Source organism: Gopherus evgoodei, chromosome 12 (genome assembly GCF_007399415.2).
Source record: "Gopherus evgoodei ecotype Sinaloan lineage chromosome 12, rGopEvg1_v1.p, whole genome shotgun sequence".
In the NCBI taxonomy this organism is placed as follows: domain Eukaryota; kingdom Metazoa; phylum Chordata; order Testudines; family Testudinidae; genus Gopherus; species Gopherus evgoodei.
This window is the reverse complement of record NC_044333.1, coordinates 21,761,241-21,778,154: the sequence shown is the minus strand read 5'-3', so window position 1 is coordinate 21,778,154 and position 16,914 is coordinate 21,761,241. Positions and strand designations below refer to the sequence as shown.

At 38.9% G+C, this 16,914-nt stretch overlaps 1 protein-coding gene across 4 annotated transcripts in view; it reads right to left on the bottom strand.

Moving 5' to 3' along the window:
• ZNF536 (zinc finger protein 536) overlaps positions 1–16,914 on the bottom strand; it is a 422,921-nt gene that overhangs the window by 295,128 nt on the left and 110,879 nt on the right. For all 4 annotated transcript variants that reach the window (XM_030581943.1, XM_030581945.1, XM_030581946.1 and 1 more), the window contains one exon: positions 10,059–10,202. The gene's annotated coding sequence lies outside the window, so the exon portion shown is untranslated. The remainder of the gene's footprint in view (positions 1–10,058; positions 10,203–16,914) is intronic.

Below are 16,914 nucleotides of genomic sequence, written 5' to 3'. Positions count from 1 at the left end.
CAGTTGTTAATTAAACAAGTCATGATAAATGGCAGTACAAGCAGAATGTCCATAAGACATCAGACTTTCTAATGATATGTAACAGATAGAAGGCAAGGCTTTTTTAACTTAATCTGAAGAAACTTCACAAGTATTTAATATTATACACGAGGTAACAAAAACCATATACATACTAATTATGAGTACCAAATTGATCATGTAATTTAATACCAACGCAACACTTTTCTATAGAGACAGTAGTCATACAAGCTCTCTCTCAATGCATAGTGTGCATAGATTGGATACCATGTTTACTTTTACTGATTTAAAGTGAGTTAAGCAGTTCCTTCTCCTCCCTTTCTCTAATCCAAGTACTATCCCCTACTGATCCCTATTTATGCATTCCACATATCTTTTGGGTGTGTTTTTTAAAATAAAACACATCAATAGAAAAGTAACAATGCTTGATGGTTTTGTTTTGTTTTTTTGTGCTTTACTCCCTGTGTAGTAAATTTCTGTGGCTGCCTGTGTGCTTTGGTCACCTTGGAAACCAATGCACAGTCAGAACAATGCTGATTGGCTATGAGTTGTGGGTGGAGTTTTGAAAGTTGACAATGTGTAAAAGCACCAATTTTCAACTGAAGTTTTATAAAAAAAAGTTTTTTTTTCCAGTGGTGAGAGGGGGGCGAGTTAAGCAGATTTCAAGTGAGAAAGGTGTCACTAAACACCTATCGGTGTTTTCTAGCAGCCAACTAATCTACCTTTAAAGTATTGTTAATAGTTTGGGGAGTACAATTTGTGAGGGGAAGAGAAGCCTTGTGAATGGCGCACAGAACACATTTTGGTTTTTTACAAGTGGGTACTATTGGCAATGTCAAAATACAGCTTTCTTTAAAATGATCTTGTCAGTAGTATTTATTTGAGCAAGTTATTTACAATTACTGTAATGTTTAATATCAAGACTAATATACAGATACACATATACAAGCATTCATTAGAGTTTTGCCCATGCGACAAATTCATGGATTTATATTACCATGTCACTCATCATGATTTCATAAGGGAAGAATGAAAAAATCAAGGGTCACATTTTGGCAGGAGACCATGTAAGTATGACCAAACTCAGGACAGTAAGGACCTGATCTTATTCTCACTGAAGTCAAAGCGAAAAAAGGTGGAGGTTTGGCCCCACCACTCCAAACCTGCAAATGTATTGAGAAACTTTGCTCATAACAGTAGCCCAATGAGACAGTTTTAACAGGTACTATGTTCCAGTCATTGCACTGCAATTTTAGTCAGAGAAATGCCATCAGAAAAACACACCAGCATGCATCCAACAAAGTGGGTATATAAGGTGCCACAGGACTCTTTGCTGCTTTTACAGATCCAGACTAACACGGATACCTCTCTGATATTTGACACCAGCAGGGGTTTTAAGAGAGTGTGTCTGTGCTACAAGAAAAAGGGGCATGGTGTGGGTGTTTCTGGGCCACAAACAGACATTTCTGTATACAACCCATCAGAAGGTGAACCTGGGTAACATACCCAGCAGCTTGTTCTCTTCGGAGTTTTCATATAAACTATTCCACCTCTGGGATGGGGAAAGGTACTGTACATGTGTATCCCTCATACTGTGTACGGCTGGTATATGGCTGTGGGTTCCCCTCCTTTGCTGGATTGTATGCAGACAGCTGAACCTGTTACCAGATAGAATTTGAAGGTAAATCAATTCAGCCTTTGATGCATATGTTTGCAACATCTTTTCAAGGTGTTTATTCACAGGCCAGAATTTGCCTTAAATATTTCACATCACCAACATTCATTTTTTTATTGTCTCTGCCTTGCTCATACAAGACAGATGGAAACTTCTTCCATAACTGATCATGTTCGTCATATATTATGAGCCTCAGAAAACTGAGTCATTTTTACATATTATATGTACACAGATTTTTTTATGTTTGCATCCTATCCTTGTTCTGCACACCTTAGTGTCAGTGGGAGTTGAGTACACAGTTCAAAAGCAGAGTGGGCTAGGGAAGCATACTGAGAATTAGCTCTACATGTTCTGGCTTTTTGCTATTTCAAGAACATTTGACCATAAACATTTCCAAGCCACATATGGAAGAGGAAGAATTTTTCCTTTATTACTATTAATGAAATAAAAAGGAGCTATACAGCTAAAAATGCTAATGCTTTGAAAGAAAAAAAGCCAGTGGTTATCATGTACAATTGACAATTTTCACTCTTACAGATGTTGCCCATTTTAATTCTGATCAATCTCCAAAAGGGATGATTAGATCATTTTATAGATTACCACTTGCCAAATTTCATTTTTAACCATCACTTTTTTTCTTTTAAAAAAATGTGGTTTTTATTTGAATTTGGTGCTTGTGAAAAGCTGTGAATAAAATCCTCAGAAAATGAAGTCTTAATTTATCCACGGAATATGGATGGGCAATGGCAGGGCAAGCTTTCCCACAGTGCCCCAGTGACAGAGCACGTATGTATGTCAGTGGATGGTTCAGTTTTCATGTCCATTAAATTCTTGGCATCTTTTGCTAAGGCTATCAACCAAAGGGTTAGACAGTGTCAAGTGTGTTGCTGGGGCTTTCTGGGATGTGGACTGTCTACTGGGAACCAGAGTGGAACCACGAAAGCCACGACTCAGAAACCACTGAATAGCCATGACAATAGTTTTTGGTAATTTCTGACCTGAGATGGATTTGAACCTGTGATCCAGAGTTGAAATTTTCTGAATCCATTTACCAGTTCCTTTGTATTCTTCCTCCCTCCCGTCCCTCTTCAAAGTTAATGGTAATGTACCATACATCACCTCAAATAAGATGTTCCAAATTGGTTTTAAAAAAAAAAACAACCTTTACCCTTGTACACCCTAAAAAAGATTTATTTTTATTAAATGAAAATGTTGCATTCTTTAGCTGAGTCCTGACTCATCAAATAGGAAGAGGCACAAACCAAAACTCCAGAGCCAAGCACCACCAGTCTTTGTAGATGTTTGGTTCTTCCACAGACCTAACCAGCTACCATTGCTATAGCAGGCCAGACCAAATAAACCAGTTCTGAACAGGCTCAGTCCTTTGCAGAAGTTCAGACACTAACTATGGGGCTCGGGACCACCTCTAATACCAAGTTTTGACCTACAGTGATTTTTATAGATATAAAGCTTTGTACGTTTTGGTTTATAGTGACAACCCGGTGACAAACTGACAGAGAGATAACTATAATGATGACATGCAAGTGTAGTTTCTGAATAGTATACATACTTAGACACACACAAGCTGTACGCTATTGTCATAAACAGATAGTTAAGGTTTAATGCCTCTTTTACCTGTAAAGGGTTAAGAAGTTCACCTAGCCTAGCTGACACCTGACCAGAGGAACCAATGGGGGAACAAGATGTTTCAAAAAGGAAGGAGGGAAGTTTCCTTTGTTTAGTCAGTTTCAGTTTCAGCTGGAGTGAAAAAGATCAAGGAACTAGACTCTTATCAGAGTAGTAAGTTTTAGAAAGAAATAAATAGGTTTATATTTATTTTCTTTTGTGACTTGTCTTGGTGCCATTAAGGGAATTATCAAATTGGGTATTCTTGTGTGTATTAAGATTTTTGCCCAGGGGAACATCCTGTGCTTTCAATCTATTGTCTGTGAGATTAGCTGATATGCTGTCCCCCAGAGGTTTTTTTTTTTCTTTTACCTTTCTTTTTTTTAATTAAAAGCTTTCTTTCTTAGAACCGGATTGATTTTTTCCCTGTTTTTTTTTTAGATCCAAGGGAATTGGATCTGGACTCACCAGAGATTGGTGGGGGGGGGAAGGGAGGGGGAAGGGGTAATTCTTCCTTGTTTTTGAGATCCAAGGGAATTGGATCTGGACTCACTAGGGAACTGATGGAGGAGTCTCTCAAGGCTACCCAGGGAAGCGAAGGTTTTTGGGGGAAAGGGAGTGATCCAGGTACTCAAAAATTCTGGATGGTTGCAGCGAGACCAGATCTAAGCTGGTAATTAAGCTTAGAAATGTCCTCATCTATGCCCTAAAATTCAGAGTGGGGGTGAGACCTATGACAGCTATTCATACACACATGAATGAAATGTTTACTTGCACACCTTTTTCATTAGATGGAAACTTGTAAGTATTATCTTGCCTGGTCCTCCAAAAAGCCACACTGTGCCTGGGTGCAGGACTGGAAGGGAAGGGTAGGGATACAAATAGTAAGACCACCTTTACAACTCCCAGATCCTGGGGTTAATCTGCAGCTCCCCAGATCTAGGGGCTGCTTGTATCTCCAACATTCCACAGAGAGCAATCAAAGAGTTGTCCCTAAAGCTGAAGATTGCCAGGATTTAGGAAGCTCTGGCACAGGAAGTAGAGATACCCATTGTTTTTCCTATTGCTTTTATATGGGTAGTTTAATATGTATTTTATGTGGGTTCCAGCTAACTGTATTTCTGCGTTCCATTGGGTTTTATGAGAGTTTGGAATTTTTCATGCAGTGGTGGCAGGGTATGGACCCAGAGAAAGAAAAGCATGTGTTTCAGTCAAGTCCAGTTTTTATTTAGTATTTGTCAATGTGTGCTGGCAGCAAGGACACATTTAATCTTCATGGCGTGGGTTAATTGGTCGGTAGTAGTAAAGTTTCCCAACCCAAGGAGAGAGACATAGCGTACTCTCTGGTTCTGAGCAACAGAGAGCAACTCTCTTGCTACTATAACCCCTCTCTTCAACCTGTTCTCTACAATTTACTAATTAGGAATGAACCCACTTTTCCCTATCAGGGGCTCGATCTGCCAGAATGCCCAATTTAGGCCACTTAGGCCTCAATTTACGAAGCCTTTGGACAATGGGAGGGCAGATGAATAGTCCATGTTGCCATTGAGTCTCTCTCTTTCCAGTGTTCCAGAGCATACTGCACTTGAGGGTTATCTTGTAAGGTATTTTTTAATAAGAGTTATGATTTCTTGCCTATTATTTACCTTTGTTCTCAGTGATGCCTGCTCTCAGCACTGAGTTGCTTTCAGTTTTTTTAATTTTTTATATATATATTTTTAACTATAAAGCAACCAGTAGATCCTGTGACATAAAATGCTCATTACAAAACCAAAAAAAAGTTTTATTAAAACAAACTCCTTAAGCTAATAAAATATTGTGCTTGTTTGTTATTGGTTGAAGAATAGGCATCTAGAAGTTGGTTAAAATTTGATCATAACCTAGGAAGAAGTTTTTCACTCATTTTGGTAAAACATTAAATTTTTCTTTTCATATGAGTTTGAAAGGTATCATCATCTAAAGAAAGACATTTCACGTTCAGTTAGTTACAGACTAAGGCCTCCATCATATCCTATCCTGACTATGTCAAACCCCTCCTCTCTGACATTGTGTCCTCACTACCATCTGTTTAACAATACAGCTAATCAAGTCACATATCTTGTGTATCAGTCTGATAGTATCAGTTCTCTCTGAATCCTTCCACTGGTTCTTCCCTTTTCCACCTCACCAAGTTCAAGTTTTTGTCCTCACCTGAAAGCTCCTTCACAACTCTGCATCTGCCTACTTATCTCCTCTAACATCTTATCACGTAGACCTCCATCCATGCTATTATTCCAATTCTCACCAACCTTCTTCAGGCCTTCTTCCATGTGGTGGCATGGAAACCTCCCCCAAACTGATTCCTAAGATTCCTACCTTCTCTTCCTCCAAATCCTTCTTTAAGATCCACTTGTTCTGCAGAGCTTACAGGAAACTACCTAACACATGGATGAGCTGAAAGGCAGTATGATAGATTTAAACTTTTATACCGTGTTTGTAGAATCAGAGCATTACATTGTAAATGCTTTGTGGCAGAGATTATATCTTCCCACCTGTGAGGAGAGTGCCTGGTACATTGTGTGTGTTATGGGATAGATACAATAAAATTAAAACAATAACAAGGCCCAGATCCTTCTCCCCCAGAGAAGTCAATGGGACTCCATGAAGGCAGAAGAATCCACCTGCACAGACCTTTTTGCAAGATCTACACCTGCTTCTGTTGAAGTCAATAGGAATTTTGCCATTGATATCAATGTGCCACGATTTCACCCATGATTTCTATCATGAATCCTAATTTTGTCTTGTTCATATATTTGATTTTACTGCCATTTTAATATAGTTTGGGCTTCTTTGGCATTTTATTTATGTGTGTATTAAGTATGCAATATAAAATCTCTGGACCCAACCCAGAAAACCTCACTCACATGAGTAAATAACATGGAAGCCAATTCTAATTTAATGAGTAAGGACTCCTCATATCTTCTTGTAATGTAACTACACTTTAAGTAAATTTTGCAGAGACAGATTTTGTTATGTCTGCACAAGTGAATGAGAGTAGAATATACCAAATGTAAGAAAAATTTGCTTCACTATTTCTAATGGGTTCAACAGCACAATCTACTAAAAAACCCAGATATGTTTATGTACACATATGATTTTCCTAACAGCATGGTAAAATCTTTTCAATAAAAGATTACTTTGTGAACTCACTAAAATGATTCAGTGTAAGATCAGAAAGGTTTTTTTTTTTGAGTAAAAACAATGTGATACAGTAATTTGATTATGGCTAGAATCAGAAACTAATGTTCTACAGGCAAACAATTTCTGTGAAACTGAACATTTTCCTGGCTATGTAACTGTGATTCATACATTTAAAAATGATAAATTTAAACCCATCAATAGTAAATCAATTGCAAGTATACAGATAAAACTGGAATAATTCATCATATCATATCATACATGGAAAACACATAGTATAGATATATATAGATATAGATGGGGAGTGTTCACTTTAAATTGAAATCTGTTTCTAGGTTTTTCAAGGACAATTCGCCTTACAAAAGTTTAACATATACATAAAAATCATCCGTCAGCACATCTGATCCAAATATACTAATGATTTTTATTGGTCAGATCTTGAAAGTGAGGTTTATTTTTATGGAGTAAGCATTAATTAACCCAACATGTACTATCTTTTAGTATATCTAGCCAAGTACTTTCATTTAAACATGTTTATTGTGAAATGTTTGCATTCCCAACATTTGTGGCCCACACACAGACTATTTCATACTTCTTTCTGAGCATTTATAAAAGTTAAAAGGAGTTATTGTTTTTGATTAATGCAGCTTTTGGCATTTTTTAAAATGTTCCAAAACTACGCTCTGCATACATTTTTCTACATTAAAATCTCTAAATGCATTTCTTTTAAAACGAAGTATTAAACTGAAGATGTATGGGGTTTACTTTGAATCATTTTAACTTTTTCATGGAAAATGAACTTTTATTTACTTTTGTATATGATTCAAGTGAACTTGCACAGAATCTGATCTGATGTAACTGTATCAATCATAAAAAGAAAAGCTATGTATGAAGATCCGTGGTGTGGTGCATTACAGATGGGAGCTCTAAGGCTGTGGCTGTCATCTTTTGATTAAGAAAAGGAAATGATTTCACTAAAAAGATATTCCCTCTTGTGTTGTTTTGTTTTAACTGAGTTTGTACTTTCCACCGAACTGGACATATTTATTGAGACTCATAAGTTACTTCACGGTTACCAACATCACTGTAATCTCAACAAACTATCTTTTTTCTTGCCAATTATCTAAATATCATAACTATAAAATATCTTAAAACATTCTCTATAGTGTAAACATCTTAGCTACAAAGCTTTAAGTGTAAACAGTATGATGCATCAGAATGATTTTAAGCGATGTTATAAAAACTGCTCTTAAAAACTAAACAAAAATGTAAAGCTTCCATCTGTTTTATGATTTTTCCACTGTAGAACTGCTGCTGTGTGCCAGTTTACTGAACCATGGCTTGCTAAAGAGATTGCTGGGGTCACAGATTGAAAAAACAAAGAACAAGTCTTTAATGGTTGATTTTTTTTTCCTCAAGTCTCCCTGATATGGTTCAAACGGAATTAAGTGCATGGCAGCAGAAAACACAGAACAGAAAATGTTCCTGTTGCCTGTTGCAAAGAGAAGTGTTCACAGAAAGATAAATATTTTGCAGAAGGTGTCATTGAAGTGATTATCTTACATTTTTTGTGACTGTATACCTGCATTGTCACCACTAAATGAGGGCTTCACTATGATTCTTTGCACTGTGTACAGATAGAGTTAAAAATAGACAGTAAATTCCATACAAACACATGGCTGGGGCGGAAACTTTCAGGCTTACTTTGTGGGTCCATATGCAGATATGAGAGTACAGTAATTCAGAAATCCTGGATGCCTTTATTTCACTGACCCCTGAGATGGGGGGACTCCACAGAGGGTGCATACCTTTTCCACAGTGAGTACTAAGTACACAATTTTATACTTAAATATTTTGAGGAGGAGAATAGTTGGTGAACTAACTACCCAATCAACAGCAGTAAAAAGCAACAAAGAATCCTGTGGCACCTTATAGACCAGTGGTCCCCAATCTTTTTGGCTGGCGTGCGCCAGCCGAAGGACCACTGCGGCAGTGGAGCACCCGTAGAAATGCCACCGAATTTCGGTGGCATTTCAGTGGCAATGCCTCTCGCTGACGTCGCTTGTCAATGGCAAGCGACGTCAGCGAGAGGTGTCCCCGCTGAAATTCGGGAGCAACGCCTCTCGATGACGTCACTTGTCAATGGCAAGCGTCGTCAGCGAAAGGCATCCCTGCCGAAATTCGGGGGCAACGTCTCTCAATGACATCATTTGTCAACAGCAAGCATGTCATCAAGAGGCGTCACTGCCGAAATTCGGGAGCAACGCCTCTTGATGACATCACTTGTCGGCGACAAGCGTCGTCATCAAGAGGCGTCCCCGCTGAAATGCCGCAGCGACATTTCGGTGGGTGCTCTTCCAGGGGCCAGGACGAGGGTGCATTAAGATGGTGCCCACGGGCACCGGGTTGGGAACCCCTGTTATAGACTAACAGAAGTATTGGAGGATAAGATTTCGTGGGTATTCCACAAAAGCTTATGCTCCAATACTTCTGTTAGTCTATAAGGTGCCACAGGATTCTTTGTCGCTTTTTACAGATTGAGACTAACACATCTACCCCGCTGATACTTAATAGCAGTAATGTGTCCTTCAAAAAGTGGATCTAAAGATACATGTTCAGTCAACTTCAGTTCACATTTTACTATTCAAAATTACAACCCTAATCCAACAAAGCACATACTTAACTTTGAGCCTGTGATTAGTCCCATCAAAGCCTCAGGCTGCAATACTGCAGACATTTAAGCACTGTGCTTAATTTTACTTTTCTAAGTAGTCCCATTCATTTCAGTGAGAGTTTTCACTTGAGGCTAGTTAAGCATCCCTGCAAAAGGGTAGGGTACTAGATCATGGGCTCCTGTCCGAGCCCAAATGTCTATATTGCAAGTTTATAGTACTGCAGCAAGAGCCCCATGAGCCTGAGTCAGCTGACACAGGCCAGCCACAGGTGTTCTACTGCAGTGTAGACATATCCTTAGAGTCTAGGGGCTCCATGCTAATGCCCTCCCCTCACACTGGATGAAATCCTGCAGTTCTTACTCAGACAAAACTCCCACTAAAATCAATGAAAGTTTTGCCTGAGTGAGAACTGCAGGGTTTTGGCCTTCGATATTACACATAAAGTCTCTGTATTAAGTTAGCAGACAAGGCACATTCAGTCAGACAGGCATGCTTAATGTACCTTCCTCAGAGAACATCGACAAAGAGCACTGCTGGAGAAAAAAGGGTTCATCCTAGCATATCTGCTATTTGCACACTCTTCTCTGAAAAAAAGTGCACCACAGTGCAATATACTTCACACACACACTAGCTAGAGTACACTATGTGCACATGATCTGCCTCAGCTCTGTAATCAATAGGGAGCTCCCGATCTCTATGTGATTTTACACATCCTTCAGCTAACAGCCAGTGCTGTGGGACATTATGTGGCTCTCTGATCTTTTCTGGGTGAATTCTGAATTCACTAACCAATGAATTAAATTTATCATTGACTAGGGTTCCTAAGCGCTATGGTAATACAAATACTTATTATTAATAATAATCAGTTTATGCAATATTTTTCTTACCTGTAGCAGTTAAAGCAGTGTAGTCTAGTAGTCTATGCACATGACGAGGTGGTAAGAATTCCTTAATTCTACTCCTGGCTCTGATGCTGACACCTTCTGTGGCCTCGGACAGATAACTTAACCTCTTTGCTGCAGTTTACCCATCTGTAAAATGGGAGAATCATTACAGCTGAGCAAACAGCGGAAAACAAGGTCAGGGAATATTCATTCAAATTCAAAAGCAAATTTAATAGTGTTGGCAGCCTTTGACTGTTCACTTTTCCTTTTTGTTTCTCTGCTAAGTTGGGAGTGCCTAAAGGTCATCAATAGGAATACTTCCTCACAATGAATGTTTAGGTCAAATGCTTGAATAGTTGCAGATTTCAAATTTCATTTTCAATTTGCAATTCATACTGTACTGTTTAATTACATGAGCCACCCAATCAGCAGACAGAAATAGCCATATTCGACTTACATAAGCAATCAACAATGAACAAAAGTGTACATTTAAATATACAATTCTGAATTTGCAGCGTGTTGGTTAGTTAAAGAGGTCATGTGGTACTGCTTTTGTTCCTAGATGGATAACTTAAGTAACTGAGTAACACAGCAGAAAATCTGAGTAGTATATTCAGTGGCAATATTCACAGTTTGCATTTTGCACAGTATCAAGTAATTGCACAACTCATCCAATCAGCAAGAAGAAAAACCAAGGTGATTTAGGTAAACAGCCATGATAGACTGATTTGTAAATATTCTAAATTTGTGAACAATCTACAATCCAAGAATTATTTATTGAAGAAATTTGGAAGTAGTTGAACAACAAATAAATTGGACATTCTCAGAAATGAGGAAAAAAGCAAAATGTAAATACATGATCCTCTATTAACTGTTAGTTCAGATCTAATAACAACTACCCATATGGTAGACACAATAATCCCTACCATAGGTCACAGTCAAGTAGTTTAAGACTTTTTAACAGCCTATTGAAAAGTGGAGTTCTATATTTATTGGTTCCATCTCCTGTTGATTAGTTAATTTTTAGTCCAAGTTACTGGGGTGCCTAATATGATTTTTTATATATCTTCCCTGCCCGTCCCCCCTTTTTAAAGCGACTGTATGAAATTGTAATGGTATTAGAATTGTTACCTATATTGACTGAACTGATGATATTTACTCTTTATAAAGCCTAGGTTTTACTAGTTGTACCATTCCTGGATCACAGTCCAGCTAACACATAAGCATATGCATAATTTTACCCACAAGTAGTTCCCATTGAATGAAATGGGAATCTCTAGGGCTCAGCACTTTTCACACCCTAGTGTCTCAAGTTGGCCACCAAAAAACTGAGACACCCAACATCACTCTTCCCTTCCCAAGATGGCTGTTATTCTTTCCTGAATAAAGCTTTCCTGCTTAGACAAATAATTATGGTAAGGAATGGGAAGAAAGAGAGGAAAGTAGCAGCTAAAATGAAGCAATGTGAAAACTCACATACCTCCTGCTTAAGCCTAAAGCAATGAACCAAAACTCTGGAAAAGCAGCCCTGGATGAAGAAGAAAGACCTTGAGCTATAGCACCAGAGACCATACGAACATTCGAATACTTAAATTCTCATATCTCAAATACAAATGGTATAGCAAAATCTGGCTGGTCAACCTATACTTTTCTTTCTCTAACCACTAGTAATGTTTGAAAGGAGCTATTTTTGAAGCAGCCCTTACACAGTGTTTCAGCTCACTATTGTCAACTTCACTTCTTAAATGCAATTTGATTTATAATTATGTTTTAAAACAATAGCATGAAAATAACATTAGGAGGCCATAATCTGAACTTTGTCTACTTACGCACATAATATAGGTTTGCAGTGGATCTTCAGCATGGCTCATCTGGAACACACTCTGCTTCATATTCTTCCCTCCCCCCATTTAATATACTATGCTACAAGCTGGCCTGCAAAGACGCAGTTGTAGCACCATATATGTGAGTGAGGTCCAAGAGAGTCCATGCTCTGTCCTGTCATTCAGTCTACTCAGTAAAGAGGGATGGTGCTCAAGCTCATGGCCTTGGTCTCCTGTCTTGCACACAAGAATAGGTGATGAGAGGGGTTTTGGCTCTGCGAGCATATTTGAAATGGCAGGAAAAATGTAAGGCATATAGGGCCAGGTGATGAAGGGAGTTTTGTCACTGAATTTAGCAGAGCAGGAGCAAGCCCATAAGTCACAACCTGCTGATGAAACAAGCCTAGCATGGCTTCTACTGGCTTAGACAAAAGGAGGTTCCCTTTCCTCATCAACTTTCTATGGGCTTTGAGGGAACTCAAAGCCCGCTGAGCACAATACCCAGAGATCAAGTGCTATCTCAGGCTGAGTGAACTCTCTAGTATGTTGTTTTCCGGGTTCAGAAGCAAATGAATCTCTGCAGGTTTGCTTGGAGGTTTGAGTTTGACCAACTTGCCACCTGCCCATTGTAGGAAAGCCCAGACCCTCATGCTTTCACATAAGGTGACAAAGGGGTGTTCCCAAGGCTTATTAACATAGAGCTGACATGCATTGTGGAGCTGAAATTTACCTATCTTCCCAGCTGTGCAAATAACTCAGACCAGTGTTCACTGAACTTTGCAATCAGGTGCTGTAGTTTGCAAACCCATCAAACACTGAACACAAGATATAGTTCAGAGGCGACTGAGGTTCATTGAAAATATTTCCTTGCACTCTAGCCGTATCACCTGATGAGAGAAAACCACTGACTAATTGATTCCACTCTGGTGTCCGTCTGACCACCAGTTTGGAGGCAAATTGGCACCAAAGCAGTATATACCTAAAGGCAAAGAGAAATGGATCTGTCTCTGAATACCAGTGCTAAAGCAAATGAACTAGTAAAAAAATTAGCTGTGCCTTAAAACCAAGTTTGAAATTTTATAGGCACTTACTTCATAATTTGTACTTGGGCCTTCTGTTATTTTTAAACAAATCTAATTTCTTACAGCTGTGAAATTTACATTTTAAGAGTGTCTAGTGGCCATGTGCATTAATTACTTTATTGTAATATTTTAATGAGTTTGGGGTTCAACTCTGGAAGAATCTTACTGAATCCCTGTTTCCTAGAGAGTTACACTAGAACCTGATTCAGTCACAACAAAGGGTTCACCTATGCTACAAGCTAGGGGTCTGATTCCCCTGCTCATGTGCACATCCTTTCATTGAGCTAACAGAAGTATAGACAGCAGTGTAGCCATGATGGCATGGGTAACAGCAGCGTAGCTTCACCGTGCTGAGTACAGACCCGCCTGAAACCAGCTGGTATCTACTTAGCTCAGCCGTGCCTCCGCTCCTGCTCCCTGTGCTACCACCATTATGCTGCTATTTATACTCGGGTTTCTTCTACCAGATCTAATCTGAGTACGTGTACATGAGCAGAGAACCCCACCACTAGCTCATAGCACGTATGTAGCCTAACACACCCAGGGCCAAACCTGGATGAGCTCACACAGTTTTTATGTATGCCTTACAAACACACTAAACTTTGGGAAAGTTCAGATTTGGAGATGAAATTTGGCACTACTAGATTTCCCTAGATTAGAACACCCCAAAACTCTGGGAAAGTTTGTATTTCAATCTAAACTTCATGGCTCAGAATTTTTTATTTTTTGTGGGGGGGAGGGGTGCAAACAGAAGCAAGGAAGTTACAGAAAATATGTACTATTCAAACTATTCAGTAATGTTAGCTTCTATGCTGGCCAATACTAGTCTTAATTAAAATACTACATAAAAGAGTACACACTGATGCAAACTCTCCAATCTTTAATACATCTTGATATAATCATATTTACAGGCAAAAGTTGGAAGCCCAGCACATCTCCTAAATTCACCAGAGATGTACTTGAAGGCTTCCCTTTTGTTGTAGGAATTGAAGGACATTTGAAATATATAGGATTACATAAAACACATGTTCACCTTAGCACCCCTTGATTTATTTTGGTGGTTTGTGCCACAACCTGAACTCTTCTAATATATTTTTGTGCGTGAATATGTCGTGTGAAATGCTGATCAGGTGCAACAGGATATACACGCTAAATGGCTAGAGGTTTTGTGAAAGAAAAGAAAAGAAAAGAAAAGAAAAGAAAAGAAAAGAAAAGAAAAGAAAACCATTCCAACCTCTTCAAGAGGATTTATAAGAAGAGAAGATTGTCTTGCTAATAAGAAAATCTGACCACATTTTCAACTATCCTTCACTAGGACTCAGTTTTTGTGCTTGCCATTTTGCAGGTGTAATGATATCCATCTTTGGGACTGAACTAGAGATCTCCAGAGCTCAAACATGGGCTTCTACAGCTTGAGCTAAAGAAATAAGTCCCCTAGCTGCTGCTGAGGGACTCATATCCTCTATGGATCAAGTAAAGATGTGAACATGTAGTACACACTGAATAGCAGGTTACGCAGACACAGATGAATGGGGGCACAATCAAACTGGATGTCTAGGTACATGCCTGTGCCTACAAATTAGGAGTCGAGATGTTCAATTAACCTCAACTGCAGCCACAAATAATTGGAGTCACAGTGATTAGCATCCATAATCAGAGGTCAGTGTTGGAAAAACAGCCCTTTATGTGCACACCTTCTCACCTCTCTCAGCTCACTTTGCATGGGTGTGTCTTTGAGCACAACTACAATGAACTAGCCAGATTTGCATTTAAATCACTTACAATAAGAGCACCTGGTATTACTCAATACACGCTTTTTATCGGATTGAAGCTAAACTCTGTTATAACTGCTGGAGATAGTGGTTTGTGGTCTATGAGAATTCTGTAATAAGACACTGTAATCTGTCTTGGGGCCAACAATACTGTTCTGTTTACTAAGCAATTAACAATAATTTGTCAAGATTCTATATCTGACAACTGGAAACAGGCGTGAGGGAAAACTAAAGCATTGGAAAATTTCACAGGAAAATGAATTGAGGGCTGTAAGGTATTTGCCTGGACATTCTCTCTCATTCCCATTAAGAAAACCACCCCACTGCTTCAAGGGATGTTTCCACTCAATGTACTTAGATTGTAAGTTCCTTGTGGCAGGGAGACAGTCTTTCCTTACACCTTGCGCATTGCCAAGCATACTGAACAATAGAAAATTTCATTTTTAAAAGAGTATTGATAAAACACCAACACGAAAATCTTAGTTAAACCACATGAAAGCTATAGTATCAAACCAGCAAGAGTCACAAAAAAATTAAGATTAAGACCAACTGTGTACACAACACTGTAGCATTTGTGGTAAGTACAGACAGAGTATCACCCTCTGTTTTGAATTTCCTGGCTCTAATAGACTGGGTTCCCTGCCTTTGTGTCACTGAAACACTGTACTTTGTGTTTACACTTAAACCTGTGTTAAGCGACCACCATATGGAGCAGCAAAACCCAGTGACCTAATATAGGTGGTCTTTAAATAAAGGTCAAGATAAATTATGTCAGGAGCCACATGGGGATACTTTTAAGTGGATGTTTAAGAAAAGAGGTTGCCTGTGATGGGGTCCATAGTGCAGTTTCACTGTAACATAACTTAAAAGTATAAAATGCAGATGTGTAGATGCAATTTACCACAGAATTCTGATTTTTCTTCTGGTCTACCTCTGACTATACACATGTGCTGTATGTCTATTGACCCTGATCCTACAGCAGTACGAGTAGGAACAGATCTATTACACAGATTAACTTGACCCACAAACATCATTTATGGGATGTTATGGTCTATCTCACTAAATCTATCTTTGCAAAAAATAAAACAAATGAGGCTTTTTCTAAACTAGCTAATTCAGTTTTGTGTTCTCTGAAGTTTGGCGCAAGGGGCTCGCTTGTGCCTATGAACTAGTGCCCCCATATTTGGGGCAGCATGGAACTACACCACCCAAGCAAGAGTTTGGAGAGCTATTGTGCTACAGGGAAGTGCAAGACCTCCTGAAGCTTCACAGCTCTCTCCTGCAGTTACAGCTCTTAAAAGGGTGCACCTGATGCTCCCATATATGCTTGTGCAAGTGAAGGGAAGCACAGGCCACCCTTCTCTCTGCCCCTTGTGAGCAGCAATGAGTGGCATCACCCAGGCACAGCCCCTAAGCAGAAAAGCAAACACAGTACGTCTTAGGATGGTATTAAGAAATGAGACATCAAATTTATTATAGCATTTTATCATGGGAAGTGTCAGGCGATCTTAACTATAAGCAGACCTCCCTACAATATTGAACAGTGTACCGAAGGTCAGTTAGGGTCTCCTCTTTACCCTCTCACAGAATACAAGAAGAAAGGGATAGCCAAGGAAATGGAAAGGCAACATTTTAAACCTGATAAAAAGGAACATTTTTAAAATTATTTTTACACACTGCATTGTTAATCTGTGGCACATGCTGCCACAAGATATCACTGAGCCCAAGAGCTTGGCAGCATTAATAAAATGATAGTTATACGGATAACGTGAACAACTACAGTACTGTTACATAAAAAAATAAAAGAGGTATAAACTCTCATTTTCCAGTGAATAAACCAACCAACAAGTGATGGGAAATAGGAACAAACTTCTGCTTTTGAGAAGGGTATTTTATAACTGAACATTATATGGATATTTTACCTTTCTCTGCAGCATCTAGTGCTGGCCACTGTCAGAGACAGGACACCCAACAGGATGGACCACTAGACTCATTCTATATGGTGTGGAAATTCTATGTTCCTAACTAGGGGCCCAAATTTACACCCAGACTAAGACTTTGCACAATGTGGTAAGTTTAACCTAGGAGCGATTCTGTCTGCAGTAATTAGCCCCTTGAACATTTGTGTTTTAGTGGAAATACTGATATGCCTCTTAGAACTTATAACAGCACAAAAAGTGAT